This window comes from Bactrocera tryoni, unplaced genomic scaffold (genome assembly GCF_016617805.1).
Source record: "Bactrocera tryoni isolate S06 unplaced genomic scaffold, CSIRO_BtryS06_freeze2 scaffold_230, whole genome shotgun sequence".
NCBI classification, from domain to species: domain Eukaryota; kingdom Metazoa; phylum Arthropoda; class Insecta; order Diptera; family Tephritidae; genus Bactrocera; species Bactrocera tryoni.
In genome coordinates this window covers 8,837-28,402 of record NW_024395956.1, presented here as the reverse complement: position 1 = coordinate 28,402, position 19,566 = coordinate 8,837, and the positions used below count along the sequence as shown (strand labels likewise).

Below are 19,566 nucleotides of genomic sequence, written 5' to 3'. Positions count from 1 at the left end.
GAAAACCCTTAACTAAGCTGCATACTTTTTGTATTCTTGGAAACTTAACAATAAAGTATATTACATCATCATTTTGAAAAATTTTTATCTTAGAACTACTTACAATATCGCTTATGCTTACATTTAAAGTGTACTCAGTGATCAATATTTTTGAAATTTCATCTGTATCCAAAATTATAGGATTTACAACATTTAATTTACCTATAACTATGGAAAAAATGATATTGTTCAAATCTGTTATAACTGCTCTATTTCTGTCAATTAGTAATTCGAAAAGATGACCAGTGTCAATGTCGGCTTTTTTTGTATTAGTTATAATTTTGTTAACAGTCTCAGTCAATTTATCGATTTGCTGTTGTATCTGAGTATTTATAAAAAATGTAAGGTCATTGGGTTCTATAATTTCTTGTGTTTAGATTTTAGCTCATTAAAATCGTCGAAATCTGGAGCTCCGGCTATGTATTTTGGCGCAGTGCCAATCATGTTTATGCTTCGCGCTTGTCTATTGTGAATTTTCACCGTGTCAATCAGTCGATAAATTTGATTAATGTCTCCCTGAAGAACTTTAGTCTTGTGTGATTAGGAAAACACGTGAAATATATTTTAAATTCGCTCGATGCGTTAAGTAGTCATGGCTGCCTTTCGGCAATGTAGATATAACAAATATATACATATACATAGTACGAAAATGGTTTTATTGTTTTTCAACATATTCTCCATCAAGATTTATACACTTTTGCATGCGCTCAAACCAATTTTCGAAGCACTTTTATAGATTGGAAGTGAAGGAGGGGGCAAAAACAAGGATTAATTAATCCATTTATATGTTGTAGAAAAAGTCACAAAATTATTAGAAGCTATGTCATTATTTAAATCACTATTTTTTTAATTGAAATTCGAAAGCAGTCAAAATGACTTGCTTATAGTATGTTTACCATACAAAATTCCTCTCTAGTTAATCCGAGATTAAAAATTAATCTCAGATTACACAACTAGATTAGCGGTGTTATTCCTAATTTTATCGATAAGTTTTGCGAAAAAGAGGAGAAATGTCAAATGACAAAGTAAACAAAAATGGCCAACAGCGAGGGAAAGAGGTTCGTGAACTTATTTTTAATAAAATTATTATTTAAAATATATGTAAATTTGTTAATTTTTCAGGAAAAAGAGATCAAGGTGGAACAAGGAGGAAGTTGAACTTCTTTTATGCTTTTGAGAGGAAAAATTGCCACAGCTTCGTGGTGTAAAACGTAATTCTTACGTTTTTAAGGATATGTCTGTAGAAATGGCCACAAAGGGGCATGTATATTCCGCAAATGAAATTCGTGAGAAAATACATAATTTGACAAATAAATACAGGTAAGTTTATTTAAAATGCATGTGCATTTAATCATATAAAAGTTTTCAAAAAATTACAAAAAATTTTACAGAGATGAGAGGAAATCTATTGGTCCCTCTGACGGCAGCCCTTCGACATGGGACTAAAATAAATAGTGTCCTCGGGAGCTTTAAAAGCTTCAATTTGGAAACATTGGTGGAGGACAGCACAGGTTAGTAAAACAAAACAGAAATTTGAAAAGTTTATATTTATTTTTCAAAATAATTCAAATAGAAAAATTAAGGCGGAAATTGAAGCAATTAAAGAGGATGGCAGGGAGGCCTTTCAAATTGGAAGAGAAAGAAATGCCATCCTCGAAAAATTCTTAGAAGCATTTAAGCAAAGCATATAACAACATATCCTTGAAAACGTGAGAATTACGTTTTACACCACGAAGCATATATCTAGTCCAGGAGAAGATTTTTTTATTATATATATATATATATTATATGAATTTTTTTTATTTTATATTGTTATGTATGTATATAAATTTTAAGTTTTTATTAATTATTTTATTTTTCTTATGAATTATTTTCTTTTGTTAATGAATTAATATTGTTATATTGTGATATATTAATATGAAAAATGAATTAACTGTAAATGAAAAAATGAACTGATAAAATAAAACACATGAACTCACATAGAAATAGAGCTATAGATTTTCTGATGTTCTCTGCATTAGGGTCGTCGGTTCCAGAAATGAATAATGGATCAGGTTGCTCTCGTCGTCTATGCTATCATTAATTTTATTTACAAAATTGTAATTGACGCAAGAACATTTTATTATTAATATAGCGTTTTTAATATCGTTGTCAATTCCTTTCCTTATCCTTCCAAACCTTGCCTTCAGTTGGCCAAAAGCGTTCTCCACAACCCTTCGAGATTTAGATAAGTGGTAATTGAAAATATTCTCGTGATCCTCAGCGGCTTGGTTATAGGGATAGGGCTTCAATAGAAACGGAGTAAAGCGAAACACCGAGTCTCCAAGAACTACAATTGGGACATAAGTGTCACAAAGTTTTTTCGCATTCTCTTTAAGCAGAGGGTTTTGCAAAATTCTTTTCAAGTCGGATTTTTCAAATATTTGGGAATCATTACAACGACCAGGCGCTCCAACATTAATGTACATAAACTTATATCTAAAAAAAATGTTTTAAGTATTTCCAAAACATGTATGTTTTTAACTTACGTGTAGTCTACGAGGGCTAGTAAAACCATTGAGTACCAACCTTTGTAGTTGAAATAGTCAACAGCATCAGATACGGAGGGCCTAATCTCAATATGACATCCATCTGAAATAAATTGTATTTGCATGTTATGAGTAAAATATTTCAAATTCATAAACTTACCTACTACGCCCAGACATTGGGGAAATCCAATTTTTCTAAATCCTTCAACGCACTCCGTAATTTTTTCTTGCGCAAGAAATGAGTTGGCTAAATATTTAGGCGATAGTATGTCCCACACCGCTCTGCAAAAGTCTTTAAGGATAAAAGATACTGACGCTTTGGAAACCCCGAATAGTCTTCCACTGTTCTGTACTCAGCAGAAGAACCAAGGGCATACAAGGCGATAGCTATTCTTTTTTCATAGGAATACATTGCCTGTACGTAGTATCACGTTTGCCAATATTTGTTAGCTCATTACACAAAATTTTGAATGATTCCCGACTCATTCTGAAGCTCTCCTTTAAGAATTGGTCACTATTGAGAGCAACGTCGAGCCCCCAAAATTACCGTGCTTGTTCGGGCTTGTTCGTTTTGTGAAAAAGATCCTTAGCATGAACTGAGTTTGTTTTCTCAGCTCCGGAGTATAAAATTATTGCAATCGTCATTGTCTCTATCGACAGCAGCCTCCTCGTGGATATATTCTTCGAAGCGTGGATCACTACTGGGCTGATCATTATCATCTCCGTAGTTCGATTGGTCACTGGGTATCGATTCGTGGTCACTACCTAATTTAGGTTCTCTTCCACCATCATCATCACCGCTATCATTAGCATTCAAATAATTTGAAATATTCTCTTCTTCTTCTTCCGTCAATTCACGCCGTAAATTGGCCAAATAAATCGCCAATTCTTCACTCATTTCAAAAGTATGCCTAAATTTCTGCCAACTTATAACTAAAATTACAGTTTATGACTACGCGGAAAATAGGTCAAATTGAACTGCCCAAATCCCAGAAATTCAATATCAAAAATGAGAATGGGCACTGAGTGCCCAACTCACGGTTCTAAGGCTTAGAAGAGACTTTAATGTTTGTGAGTTCAGTGACTCTTCGTTATCAGCCGTCACATTCCTCGTATTTGTAATAAAGCCTGTTTTACGTCAACAATTGACCTTGATGGAATTGGAATAACTGTGGCGAATTTTGAAAATTTATCTATACAGGTTAAAAAATTATGTTTATCAGGGGAATAAATATCTATATGTAACATTTCCCCAAGACGAGTTTCTCTGGTTTCGTCGGATGCCGTTCGTACTTGGCTTCTTTTCAAATTTTGCAGTTGGCAGTAATTTCCTTTAATTTCTTCCGCATATTAAGAAAACAGTAGTCGTTCAATATCCGTTTAATGTTCTCTCGGATAGAATGATGTGCTCTACTATGTTCCATTACCAGTATCATTAACTTGTCTCATTGCGTGACGAAATTTTATTGGCGGGAATTTCCTTACAATCTCGTCCTGAATTTTGCCCAAATTAGGTAAACTGCAATGAATAGCGTTAACTACATCAGGATCAACGCCAATCAATTCTAGTAGATCCCGAAAATTTTTAAATGTAATTTGATGCCTTATCCTTGACTTGAAAATAATTCTTGTCCTCTTAGTTATGATATTTCCTTCTTCAAGAGATGTGTGATTTCAAAATGAATTAACAGGGTTTTCTACTTTTGCTGTCGTGACAATGCATCAGCAGCAAGATTATCTTTAACGGGTTCATAATACAATTGAGGTGAAAACTCTTCCATAAATGCTCGTCAGCGTTTTATCTTCGTGTTTGGATTCTTATCCGAGACAGCGAAGGTTAAAGGCTGATGATCGGTAAAAATATTCAGCTGTTTTACTCCGTACAAATAGTTTCGCAGCTTCTGAAGTTCCCACACTATCGATAAAAGCTCTCTTTTATTGGTAGCATAATTCTCTTCTGCTGTCGATAACGTTCTGGAAGCAATGGTTATCGGATTATTGCCTTGAGATAGTACTGCCCCAATAGCGTGTGCTGAAGCATCAGTTGTTAAGTCAAATGGTTTTTTGTGATCAGGATATAGAAGAAGTACGAAAGCCATCAACTCGTCATTGTCCAACTTAATTCTAACATTTTTTGATTGATTCGTTCCCACATAACCATTTTCTCCTCTAAAGTATCTTGTGAGAGACTTTACTATGGAGGCATAATATTTAATAAACGTTCTATAGTAACCAGATAGCCATAGGCATGTTTTTATCTCTTCCTTCTTCCTTGAAACTCGCATGTTGACTTGGTAAAGTTTCGTTAAAATTTTTTCGATGTCTCTGTATTGATCTTCTTCATTGCTTAAGAATATAATTACGTCATCGATGTAAACATGACAGCATTTCCCTATTTCATCCCTGAGAACATCATCAATTGTCCTTGGGAAAATTGCGGGCGCATTTTTCAGCCCGAAAGAAAGTTTACAAAATTCGTACTTCCCATTGTTTACAGAGAAGGCAGTCTTTTCATCCTCATCTTCTTCCTCCCTTTCTCGTCTATGCCTTTTGGGATAATAATTTATATTATATTTATAAATTCTGAAGCGGCTATCGGGTAAGGGTATGACTTTGAATAAATCGGTTCATTATCGACTGTCCTAATGGTGGCTACCATATTAATGCTAAACGACAAAGCCTCATCTGGATTTGCGAAAAGTGTTGCATGTTTTTCCAATATAAAAAAAATCTTTTCCGTATTCCCTGGTTCCTTAAGAGAATTCCCATTCCCAACTATTTTATTGACACTTTTACAGTCATTATAAGATAATTTTTCCTCACCACCTTTATAGTGAAGAGTTCCCTTTTGTATGTATATTTTTGCGCCAACCTCTTTCAAGAAGTCAAACCCAATAATCCCGTCAAATGTTTTAAGTTCGGAAAGAAGATAAAAAGGAGCCGTCTTTGCGAGCACGTTTATTAAGAACCTTTCCTTAATCACGGGAGTACCGTGGATGGATTTAACTTTCATTTAGTTTTCTACATTCCTTACCCTTTTTTTTCATTGGGTTTAACAAAATTTTTTCCCGCTCCGGTATCGATCAACAATTTCATTGGTTGCCCTGCCAGTGTCGTATCTACATAGGACAGGAGCGACCGACGTCTAAAAAATTTATTTCTTCCAAAAATTCACATTGTGACTCGTTTTCATTGAAATGTTCAACTGAATCTAGGGTTAAGTGATTAACCCTTTGTATTTTCGAAATATTTTGCCTATCGCTCTCGCGAGGTATTTTCATTGTTTCCCTTTCTTGAGAGTGTAGGTTATTATTATAGGCCGTCGGACTTTGAGTAAAGTTTTGAGATGCCATTCGGGTTCTCTGAGAATCACGCTTAGCTCTTCAATTGGGATTATAATTCCCTCCTTGTTTGTAGTGCGATAGAGTCGGATCAACTCCGTAGGGGTTGCCGCATCTGTATATGTTTTTTCCACTTGTTTATAATGAGATGAGTGGTGTGGAGCAATTGTCCTTCCACCATTTTGTCCCCCCTGAGCTGAATCCATTCTAATGTAGAAATAATTTGCAAACGAATATCGAGCATGATTTGCTGCTAATTCTTGTGCTAATGCCAAGGCACTAGGCATGTCTTTAGGTTGCGATGAAAACTCATTCATTGGCTTCCGTAAGCCAGAAACAAAAACCCTCAAGAAGTGGCAAAGTGACTCTATCAGTTCTTTTTTGCTCTCATTTAACATAATAGTTTTATTTATTATCAAGGTAAATTTTTTTCGACCTTGTCGTAAGACTCAGCAATTGAAAGTTTCCCTTGCCTTAGAGTTGACACTTCTTATTCAATAAAATTGACTGGTCGCTTGTCAGCATAAGTAAAGTCCAACCCCGCGATGGTCGCTAACTGACAATTTTATTTCTTATTATTGCTACCGCTTGGTAGTGTTTCGAACTGTTTTCGTAATTTTCAAACAATTTATAGGCAGCAAATGCAGCTTGCCTCCAACTAACGTATCGTGACCTTTCGCCACTGAATTCCGGCAGAGATTTAATTATTTCTAAAGATTCCTCACACCGAACAGTCGGGTCTACAGTCACTGCTTCATATTCTTCCACTTCTAATGGAGCTTATGAAGCCTTTAGTCGTTCTGTCAGCAGTCTTATTTGTCCACTCGAAGGAGGTCCTAGTCTTTTTCGTAGCTGCAGTGACGGCAGCTGTCATTATTACCCTGTTGTCTTCATTCATTTTAATGTCACTTATAACCTGACTGTGTCAACGATTTTATTTATTATTTAGCGCACTTTTTTAGTGGTTAGTTAAACACACAAATAATTTAGCCCTACGGCCACTTTAAAAACTTTGCTTACACTTCAGAAATTTAACAAATTTAGCGCTATGCGCTCTTTTTTAAAAAATAGCTTCAAAAAATTTTGTTTATAACTTTATTTAATCTTTTCCTCTTTTCTTTTTTATTATATCGATAATTTCATAGTGGTTAGTGAAACACACAAATAATGGCCTTAAAAATGTTGCTTACACTTCAGAAATTTCACTAATTTAGCGCTATGCGCTATTTTTTTTTTTATTAACTTCAATAAATTTTATTTATAACTTTATTTATTCTTATTCTGTTTTCTTTTTTCTATTATATCGATCACTGAGTACTTACATGAAAATACTAAAGATAATTCTCCTTGGGATAGTTTCGTCCGTGTTGATCCTATCCGCGTTGGGCGCCAGTTAATCCTCATGTGCTATAGTCCAGGGTTTTTTGAAATTAATTCACAGTTAAACTTTTCTAATCAAGGAGTTTTTATTAAGCACTATGTGCTTTTCTTCAAGTCTGGCTTAAGACTAAAAACTTAAAAATATGGGCACTGCCTGATTTTCCTACACTTGGCACAATTTTGGCATTTCTGCTGCTACTGCACCAGATACTGTTGTTGTTGTCGTTTAAAAAACAGGTGAATCGTTGCTACCGCGCTGATTTTGTAGTAGCGAAGAATTTGCCCGTTGATGAGAAAATGCTGACGCGGACTATGACCACGCTTACTGGCTGGCGAGGAACGCTAAAGACCTTTTTACAAAAATAAAAAAAAATAATAATAATACAAAAAATACACTTTCAGGTACGAATTTCCTTCATTTTATTAATTTTTAATAACCCCCCGCAAAAACGAGAAAGTATGTGTGTCTAATACCCGTGTGAAGCCGGGGTGAGCTGCTAGTTCTTTATATTTTTTGGTTGTTCTTGGTAAGTTCTTCAAGTAATAAAACATTTTAAAAGTCCATCGATTCCACTTCGTTAGCAGTTGTCACTGCCACAGGAGAAATTATTTGCAATTGGCTTCTCCCCTCAACGAGCTCTGTATTTACCGCTGAAGGATCTGCTATCCTTCATGCAGTTAATCACGCAAAAAAGACTAAAGGAAAGTTCCTCATCTGTACAGATAGCAAATCGTGTATGTCTGCAATGACGTCTACTTCCAATCGCAATCCCATAATAGAAGTTATCAGGGACGCGGTCATTGGTGCCCCTCAGAAAATCCAAAATGTAGCCAGGACTCCTGCCATACTACGTCTCATCCAAGCAAGATATTTCTAACCTTATTAAGCACAAAAGGCATCAAAAAAACGCAAACGAATGGAAAACATTTAAACATCACTACGCGGTCGTAAACCCAGCCAGAAATCGAATAATCTACTCGTCAACAGTTCCAACTAGCGCAATGAAGACATATACTCGATTAAGGATTGGACACACTATCATAACACACGCCCACTTACTATCGGGTAAAAGCCCACCCATTTGCCCCCTTTGCGATGACACCGCTTCTATCAAACACTTACTCACACTCTGTCCGATGCTTCACTCAACAGCCCACAACTCTGGCAACATTGATCTCATAAAACTACTACGTGAACCTTCAGAAAAAAACGTTATGATTGTATGTAGATTCTTAAAAACCAACGATTTGTTAAAACATATTTAAGCAACTTACATCTTTACTAACCCTTAGCAAATAGAATTTTTCACCTAGTTATAACCACAAGGCGGCTGAAGGCCTCGTAGCCAGTTCTGCGTTTATGTATTTATGAAATAAAACTCTTTTTGTTATATGAATTATTATAAATAAATAAATAAAAGGTTTAGTCTTCAGGATTCGTTAAATAATAAGTTCTTCAGAGTAAAAATAGGTAGTGTATTTTATATTAATACATTTCTTTAGGAAATATCCTGGCAGGAAGATGACATTTTTTAAGTATGTAGATAGATACCGCAGTCAAGTAATTATTGATTTTTTTTTTGCTTGTTGTAACTAATAGAACTAAATATTAAACAATAAAATTATATTCAATTATTTGTATATAATTATATAATATTAATTAAAATGTTTAAACGTGCACAAAAATACTCCAATACCCTTAAGTTAGTTCATCAATTAGACAGGTTGAAGCACTGACTCCACCAGTTTTGTAAACACGGACATATGAATTTTTCCTCATTTATTTTGCCTGAAAGAACTACCCACAGATCTTCGATCGAATTCAAATCTGAACTTAAGACCTACGAGTTACATAAGTGGCCTACCTAAGCAATAAAATTTTCCGAGAGTTAAAGAACGCCTTTGCCTACTTCGCTACATGCAGCAAAATCAATTAGTTCGTTTCTCAACAAATCAGTGTAAATTTCTTCATTCATTTTGACTGGCTCAAAGCATATTTTGGACTTGTGTTTTGATAAAAATTCTACTCATACAATTTGTGATCCATCACAATGAACGCATTTATGCCATACCTCCCATGGACATTTCAATTCTCTTCAATATTTATGAAGGCCAGCTGGTCGGTATAAATTAAATTTCTTTTCATCACTAGAATTCTTGGTGCCAAAATAATTGCCCTCGTTCACTACCAGACCCATCCGCTTCGTTTCCTTATCCAGTCTGGAGAATGCAGAACTAACGTCGCGGATGTTTAGGCCAACGATATCTTTCTTTTCCAAGATCTGGAGAGTTGTTGATTTTCCAGGTCTAAAGCCACACTAATAAGGTCGAATCAGTTTGCTGACGGTGGGCTTTGATCTTTCGCACAATACGCTCGATAGAACCTTATATGCGATGTTGAGTAGGCTTATCCCACTGTAGTTGTCGAAGATTGTGGTCTCCCTTTTTCAGGATTGGGCAGAGCACACTTAAAACCCAATAGTCGGGCATTCTTTCAGACGGGCAAATCCTATTCGAACTCTTTCATGGTCGGGCAATGGAACGTCTGCTTTATCATCATCGATTGGGGAATCGGATTCTCATCTCCTGTTGTTATGCTTACACTGCCATTCAACAGGCTGGAGAAGTGTTCTCTTCATTATTTTAGTATGCTCTGGGCATCACTGTTAGTCGCCGCCTCTTTTCGTAGAATTTTCGAGTATTACCCCTGTCGGCCAGCTTATCAAGCTTCTCGTACTCACGCATCTCGCCCTCTCTCTTTTTTTTGTCTGAAAACGCGTCTGGCTTTTCTCTTCAACTCTCGGTATCTATCCCAATAGTTTCGGTTGCAACTGTACGTAAGGAGCTTGAAATGCCGTCCCACAGTTCCCTTATACCGAGCTGCTGACGAGTTTCTCTCAGAGAACAGGAGTGTAATTCGAGTAAAAAATCGTTCAGCAATCTGTTGTGATTGCAGCTTCTCGACGTTGAACTTTTCTTGTGTTTGCTGATGTGCGGTTTTTGCTGCATAGATGCGGGTGTGTATATTGGCTGCAACAAGAAAGTGGTCCGAGTCGATGTTAGAACTTCGGAGCGTACGTTCATCTAGACGGATTCTTAGGCTAGAATCTAGTACTACAGATAACCATATTTCGGGCCCCGGCGAAGTCGATCAGCCTCGATCCATTTTGGGTTGTTTCTTCGTGGAGGCTGTATTTCCCGACCGTTCTGCCAAAGATACCTTCTTTGCCCACCCTGGCGTTAAAGTCACCAAGCACGATTTTGATATCGTGTCGGGGGCAGCTCTCATAGGTGCGCTCCAAGCGCTCATAAAAGGCATATTTGGTCACATCGTCCTTCTCTTCCGTCGGAGCGTGGGAGAAAAGAAACTTGGGTTTTAGTTTCGTGATTATTACTTTATTGAATAATAACTTAAAATTTAAATACATGGCTTTTATACAAAAATGTTGCTTAGCTCACTCATTAATAAATTTTTACGTAAACATCAAAATAATTTTCCGGTTCGACTACTTCAAATTTGTTTGTAAGCAATAAAAGAATGGTAGCAACAATGTTACAACATATGCTGATTTGTAACATTCTTGTGACAAAGAACAATAAGCAAAAGAACATGATATCAATTTCGACGAAGTTGCGACAAAGCAAATGTAAATAACAACAAGAAAAAACGTTAACTTCGGCTGCATTGAAGCTAATACACCCTTCACAGGTGCATTTCTTTTTAGTAACTATGTGTTCAGTTTGTATGGAAGCTATATGCTTTAGTAATCTGATCTGAACAATTTTTTCGGAGATTACATTGTTGCCTTAGAAAATAATCTATCCAAATTTGGTGAAGATACATTGTCAAATGTGAAAGTTCTCCATACAAGAACTTGATTCCGATCGTTCAGTTTATGTGGCAGCTATATGTTATAGTGGTCCGATATCGGCCGTTCCGACAAATTAGCAGCTTCTGGAAGAGAAAATGACGTTTGCAATATTTCAAAAGGACATCTTAAAAACTGAGGGACTAGTTCGTATATATACAGACGAACGGACGGACGGACGGACAGACAGACAAACGGACATGGTTAAATCGACTCAGCTCAACATACTGATCATTTATATATATATACTTTATAGGGTCTCCGACGCTTCTTTCTGGATGTCACAAACATCGTGATAAACTTAATATTCCCTGTTCAGGGTATAAATATACATATCAACTATGATGGTAATTTTGCCATATATTGCTTAATAATCATTTTATACATCTAAGAAGCTAATTGAACAGAAACCCAAATTTCGTATTTAAAATAACTTGCAGTGGCGTGCATTGTTATAATGGGTGGGGTCTCTGACGTAACTTATCCCCCCTTTGTTGTAAGACTCTCCTGAGTCGAAGAATTTGTATTTGTAATATTAAAATTATGATTTCTTTTACCGTGAATTAGTGAGACAATAAGTAAAATATTAATTATTAAAAATATGGAAAATTTTGATAAATGCATGTAGAGTTGTTTCCTGATAAAGCTTATTTCATTAATTTGTTCAATGTTTTCAAATTTTGACAATAAAATATCATTAAACATAAATTTTTCATTTTGATTCTCTATGTCTTTAACATCATAGGAATTTTGTATAGTTTTTTTTGAAAATATTATTCTTATTTTTTCATACTCTATTTTCTATATCAATTGAACAATTAATGAAGGTTATTAGGTAATTTCCTGTTAGATTAAATATGTTTGTATTGCATGTATTGTTTAATTGATTCTTTTTAAAATTTTTTAATAATAATGTATCATAATTAATTGAAATTATACATCTGTTTTATTGTTAAATAAATTTATATAGTATAATTATTTTTATATAAACAATTGTTCGTTGGCGCAAGTTTTCGTAAATCTTTATTTGCTTCACAATGTAAAGTAGTATTTTTATACTTTACAACTTTCAATGGTTCAAACATTAATTCTCTATTTCTACTGTTTGTTACGGGCATAATCATTGAAATTGGTTGTTTTATTGTATGTTTTGGAATTCTGATAACAAATATGATGTTTTAATTACTTGTAACTAGTGTTCCCATTTTTATATTTTCTAATTTATTTATTTCTATATTGTAATGATAAATTTCTCCATTTGTTAGAATGTTACTATGAAGTAATCCTATTCTGGAAGCTACAATATTGTCTTGAATATGTTCCACGTTATCTTGCAGAGTTCTTAATTTAATTATAAAATCAGTCTTAAGAAGTTTTACATGTCATATCATTTTTAATACCTTTTACTTTTTTTGCTATAATTTCCCTATCATGTAAAATAACATTAACAAACATGATTGTGTGTCTTAATTACTTTTAAATGTTCTTCGATTTCCTTTCTATGAAATTAATTAGACCTCATTTATATCTGTGTGGTATTAATGTTTTTGCCTTTTTCCGTATGATTTCCATTTGCATTTCTAGTGGATCTAGTGAATCAGCCTCACGTCTTGGCCGTTGTATATTTAGTTGTAGATCGTTAATAATAGTTAGTATTTCTTAAGGATTTATTGTATGCAGTATAGTACATATCATAATCTTCCCCAAAATCGATATTTTCAACCGTAATTTCAAAGTATCCAGATTGACTTCCAATGTTTTGAATGTTTATCAGACCGTTCGTCGTCGGGATGACCATTATTGCCAATATCGCTAATATCAAGTTGATCTGCAAATCTCGTTATTCTGTTAATATTTATTGAATGTATATTATCGAGTTTCATTTTTCTGTATCTGGGTTGGTATTTGTGCCTAACTGCTTTATAATTTTTTACATATCCCTCCTCTTTATTGTTAATAAAAATTACCCCTTTTTCGTTTAATTTCTGAAGTCTATGAAGTTTTGCCTCTAACATTCTATTGTATATTTTATTTTTAATAGAATTAATAGAGTTATTATACCACATTATAGCTTGAAACACTTTTTCCTGTATGGGCATTTGAGAATTTTCTATATCTAAAATTCTTACTTTTTCGCTCAGTGTGCTGTGTAATATCAGCATTCCCCGTATGACTATTAGGTTTAGTAAAATGAGTATGTATCTACTTCTTTTCTCTCAAAAGTTGTTTTACATTTACTGAAATAAACTCATTATCCAATATCATAAGTTTAGGTTTACCTCTTATCACAATATATTGTCTTAACTTTTCAATAATTGTAATGCTATTTCTGTCTTCCAGGTTAAAAGCAATTACAAGTTTAGAAAATCTATCTATAGCTGTGAGGAAACTATGCTTTTTATTAACATAAATATCAATGTGTATTATTTCATTTACTTACTTTGGGGTTTCGGTCAATTGAAATTTTGATTTCATTGGATTTCTTTCATATTTTGCCCTATTACATGTGTCGCAATTATTAATATATTTTTGAATAATGACTTTCAATTTTGGAAAGTAAATTAATTGTTTAATCTCATCATAACACCCATTAATTCCATTCTGGCCTGTTTCATATTTATGATAATTATGTATTTGCTTTAGACTTTAGAAGTTTGTAACACCCAGAAGGAATCGTCGGAGACCCTATAAAGTATATATATAAATGATCAGTATATTGAGCTGAGTCGATTTAGCCATGTCCGTCTGTCTGTATATACGAACTAGTCTCTCAGTTTTTAAGATGTCCTTTTGAAATATTGCAAACGTCATTTTCTCTTCCAGAAGCTGCTCATTTGTCGGAACGGCCGATATCGGACCACTATAACATATAGCTGCCATATAAACTGAATGATCGGAATCAAGTTCTTGTATGGAGAACTTTCACATTTGACAATGTATCTTCACCAAATGTGGATAGATTATTTTCTAAAGCAACAATGTAATCTCCGTAGAAATTGATCAGGTCGGTTAACTATAGCATGTAGCTGCAATAAGTACTGAACACATAGTTACTAACAGAAATGCACCTGTGAAGGGTATTTAGCTTCGGTGCAACCGAAGTTAACGTTTTTTCTTGTTTTTTATGACTGTCATACAAACACTGTTGTTGTTTCACATGAAAAATTAAAATATGACTGATACAACACTGCGTGGTATGTTTCTTGAGTTCGCTATTCTATCAGCTGTATTTGTTTACTTTCCTTTTATTGGCGTTTAAGTCTTTGAAATTAATAAGTTTAATAAATTTCGTTATTAATATGGAAGAAAACCACGATATTCTGGTAAATTAAGTTGAATATAAGTGAAATATGAAAATATTTTGATGTTTATGTGGTTGCAAATGATTTTATTGCAGTATAAACCAAAACGCCGCCGTTTCAACCCGGTACATAAGTGAAATGCGACAGAAGAAAAAGCGCTTGTGGAGTTCCTAATGGAAAATAGAAGTTTCGAGGTTTGCCATTTTAATTAAAAAAAAAAAACAAACAAAGTCAAATAATTTGTTTTTAAAAGAAACCAACGGCCCAAAGCTTTTATGGTGGTTTCATCGAAGACACGCAGCTGACGGTAGGATGGAAAGTAGTGCGCGCAAAAGTACGCAATATGCGCACTAATTATAACAAAGCAAAGGAGTGGGAAGGGTCGACAGGCGCAGGAAGTATGGAAGGCGACACAATAAAAAGTATATTCTTTTAAGGAAATCTCTTTTTTTAATTGTGACCATTATTTTTTTCTATAGAATTTCTGTTAGAAAGCGATTCTACAAGTCCATCGGGAGCAGAATGTGTGGTTGAAGCGGGCAGTTCAGTTGAAGCTGAAGAATTACAAAGTCCTGCGTTGAACGACTATGTGTGCACTCGAAGGCAGAAAGGAATATATTCCAAAACTGCCTTGTCAGATAGTTTGCAGGTTCATGGCGAGATCGCAGAAGTAAGGAAGCAAAAGCTTAAGATGGATGTTACAGCAAGGAAAAGGGAAATGTCAATCAAAGAAAAAAACTAGAGTTAAAAGAAAAAGAATTAAAAAAAGAGAAATTAATGTCAAATTAAAAATTGAAAAAATGAAATTAAAAATGCAGGAGAGGTTGGCAATGGAAGAGCTTAGGCTAAAATATAAATAATTTTACAATGCACTACATTTTTAGTTCACTTTTGGTATGAATTTATTTTTATTATTATGTGTTTTTTTATGTTTTAAATGAAGTTTTTATGTTATAAGTCTTGTTGTAATATTAACAGTTAGTGCCTTTTGAAGAATACGAAAATGAAATGATAAATGTACCTAACCCAAAATAAAAGAACCAAAACCAAAAAACCAAAAAATATAGTTGGATTATAATTAAGCAAAATAGTCATGCATGTTTATTAACTCGTATGATTAAAGAACAAATGCATATACATACATATGTGTATAGGTATTAAATATTTTTATTTTGTATATAACGAAGCAAGCAATTTCTCATATTATTTTCTGATGATAAAGGGAATTGAGGCATCAAAACTTCATTGCTGTTTTCATTATCTATATCGAAACTGATTAACATGTTGTGAAGAAAACAACACACCATATTCCAGTCATTGCATTCCTTCTTATTTGACATTGAAAGCATTCTAAATTTAAGCTCCTTTAAACTACCGAATTTCTCTTTCAAAAGACCAAAACAATTCTCAATTCGTACACGGTATTTGGAAAAATACGCGTTGAATAAATCCCTTTCTTCTTTTCTATGTTCAACACTGTTTTGCCGGAAGGGCGTTATTAAATATGGTTTCAGTGGGTAGGCACTATCTCCCGCGACCAAGAATCGTTCCGGATGCTTTGCTAGTGAACAATTTGAAAATATTTTCGCGTCATGTACACTGCCTGGGTAACCAATCGTCACCTGTCTTATGCGCAATTTATAGTCACAAATCGCTTGTAGTTTTACAGAATATTGACGTTTACGCGAATAGTAAATTTCATGCTGCATGCGTACTTCAGCTAATTTTATTTCGGAACCATCGATGTAACCCACATACCCTGGCATTTCTTTCGCAGTTGCGGACACAATTTCCAGTCTTTCTCTTTCATTGGGCCAGTATAAAAACTCATTTTTTAATCGCAATATGGCTTTAAAAATTCGTTGCGTTACATTTTTAATAGTGCCTCCATCAACCACACCAAATAAGGAAGCCACCTTGCGAACGGATTGTCCATCGCCGGAAGATCCCAACCGATACAGCACTATTTTGAATTGAAGTTCGATTGGAAGTTGTAAAGCACTTGAACTTGTCTTAAAAACATCGCCATTTTTAATTAATTCTAAGATACGTTCGCATTCCTCCGGGCGAACACGAAGCATCTGATTGAATCTGCTTTCGTCAAAATTCCTTAGCACATTTCGTTGCCAACTGGAACATTTTGGTAAGCCGAAATGAACGCTTCTTCTCTTGCTCAGCAAACAGCGCATGCTGATCAAAAAACTTTCAATAGCTTCGTCTTCTTCGTCACCTGGCAAAGTATAAATATTTGTATTTAATGAAGAAATGTATGCAAATACTCACTTGATTCAACTTCTAATAGAGCCAATGCATGATTTTCACATAAAGAAGCTATAATTTTATTTTTCTGACTTTCTCGTGGCATTTCTATCTCCTTAATTTTGCACTATCAGCTGATTAAGTGTAGAAATATGACAAAATATGACATACAACAGTTAAGGGTGCTCACAAGTGTCGTATTTTTTAAGAATATTAAAATATGACATAAGACATACAATAAAGCTTGTGAATTGCCTAATTGTCTCTTTTACTATAAGATTCTAAATTTTTCTTTTGCAACCAATTATAGTAATGGTCATTTAGATCTGAGTAAATTCCCACATTGCCCGATTTGATATGTCTTCTCAAAATACATATCGGTCACTAATGCGTTTTCCAAATCTTGTAGAGTTATATATACCACTTTATTGCCAAATTTTGTTTCGAATTCAGTTTTCTTTCAGTTCGTAAAAATAGCTTGTGTTTTAAAACGGTTAACCACTGTTTCGAGTATGGTATCAAAATCATTTTCATATATATCATTATCCAAAGGTCCCTCAAAATTGTTTTCTATAACTTCTTGATTCTCAATTGTATTTATTTCATTAATATCCGAATTTATGTGGCTCAAAAAATCGGCCACTTCATTATCTTTACCTTGGATATATTGTATGCTGATATTATATTCTCCTAACGTTAACATTCATCTTTGTAATCTTTGGTTCACATCATTACATTGTGTTTTTGCATGAAGCTATTTAAATGATTGTTGATCAGTTTGTAAGTCAAATTGTACACCATACAGATATGGACGAAAAAAATTCATGGTCCATATGGATGCAGAAAGCCTGAGGCTATGTCTAAAAAAAATCTTTACAAGTGGTATAGTGAGTTCCAAGCCGGCCGTGAACGTGTCGAAGACGAAGAGCGTCCAGGGCGACCATCAACCTCAACCGACGAAGCTCACGTTCAACAAGTCAAAGATTTGGTGTTGAAAAACCGTCGATTAACAATTAGAGACCTTGCTGATGAAGTTGGCATATCCAAAGGCTCAGCTAATACCATATTGAAGGAAGCAATGAGACTTGGATCTATGCTTACGACCCCGAAACAACCGATCAAACAAAAAAATCGCGCCAAAGTCGATCAAAAATCAAGGTCATGTTGACTGTTTTCTTCGATTATCGTGGTGTTGTGTATTATGAATTCCTTCCAACCGGTCAAACAGTCAACAAGGAATATTATTTGAACGTTATGCGTCGTTTGCGTAACGCTATCCACCTAAAAAGGCCGGAATTGTGGAAAGACAATTCTTGGGTTTTACACCACGATAATGCACCATCCCATACTGCCCTCGTAATTCGTGATCATTTCGCCAAAAACTCAACCCATATCGTTCTGAAAGCCATCCCGGAAAGTCTCTAAAACCAGTGTTTCGAAGATTGGAAATTCCGTTGGCATAAGTGCATTGCATCGGGAGGGGTTCACTTTGAAGGGGATGAAATTGATTTGGAAGAATAAATAAAGAATTTTCAAAATAAATTCAATGTCCACCGTTTTCACCTGATCTGGCGCCGTGCGACTTCTGGCTGTTTACCAAGCTCAAAAGACCGCTCCGGGGACACCGCTTTTATACGATAGAGGAGATTCAAGCCGCAGCGAAGACGGAACTGAAGGCCATCCCGGAAAGTGACTACAACCAGTGTTTCGAAGATTGGAAAATCCGTTGGCATAAGTGCATTGCATCGGGAGGGGATTACTTTGAAGGGGATGAAATTGATTTGGAAGAATAAATAAAGAATTTTCAAAATAAATACAATGTGCCGTTTGGTCACAGTAGTATATGTAATGTTGTAATCGAGGAGTAGCGACAGTTGGCAAAATACAGTTGGCGATTACAGTTGACAAAATACAGTTGGCGAATACAGTTGTCGAATACAGTTGGCGAAGAAGAGCAAACGCAGCTGATAATCTATTTTTCAATTTAATTAAATACCAATTCATTTTAACTTTTATAAATTATAAACAACATTTTATATCTAATAAACATAATACACTTTTTACATGGGGGCTCAGCCGTTCAACCGCTCAAGCTCAACCTTTGAATGGATAAGTTGTAAGAATGATGCCCGTATGCAGATCTAACAAAAAGAAGAAGGAAGTAGCAGAAAAAATCTATTCGAAGCAGAAAAGTTGGTCCAGAGTTATTAAAGATTGATACAGAAAAACGCGTTTTCACTTAAGTTGAGCGAAATGGAGAAACAGCGGAAAAAGTCGAAATTCAGAACTCGGACGTGTGTGGTAATGGAACAAGCTCAAGCGATCTGGTAGATTTATTAAAAATGCTGAACTCAGGTAAAAACGTGTCAGTCGACCAATTCGAAAAAATTGTTCCAGAATATGATGGCGTGACAATTCCAATTGAAAAGTAAAAATATGTAAATGCGAGGAACAAAATGAGGGGAACGACAAAACTGTTCCAAGAAACAGCGAGTGTTTCGAACTTTGATTCCTTGTGCGAAGCGCTCAAAGAGGAATTCGACGTAAAGTTGAACAGTGCTGACATACATCAGAAGTTAATGCAAAGACAAAAAAACGACGAGAACTTTTACGAATATATTCTGCAAATGAGGAAGCTGGCAGCACTTGGGTCGATAGAAGACGAAGTACTTATTCGCTACATTGTGGACGGAATAAAGGTGCGTGACGATCTGAAATATCCATATAGTACAGTTCTAAAACATGAATTAAGAACTAAAAGAGCGTTTCGGGATTATACAGCAAATGAGTTACAAGCAGAGTAGCAGCGGCGCAGTACAAAAAAGAAATCATACGAGTACGAAGCTTG

General features: G+C 34.8%; 3 pseudogenes; 1 reads left to right on the top strand and 2 right to left on the bottom strand.

Annotated features, from left to right (window-relative positions):
- The first annotated feature begins 720 nt into the window (after positions 1-720).
- LOC120780200 lies at positions 721-1,788 on the top strand (annotated as a pseudogene).
- A 206-nt stretch (positions 1,789-1,994) lies between these two features.
- Positions 1,995-3,076, bottom strand: LOC120780201 (annotated as a pseudogene).
- A 12,540-nt stretch (positions 3,077-15,616) lies between these two features.
- On the bottom strand, positions 15,617-17,353 carry LOC120780202 (annotated as a pseudogene).
- Positions 17,354-19,566: the final 2,213 nt, after the last annotated feature.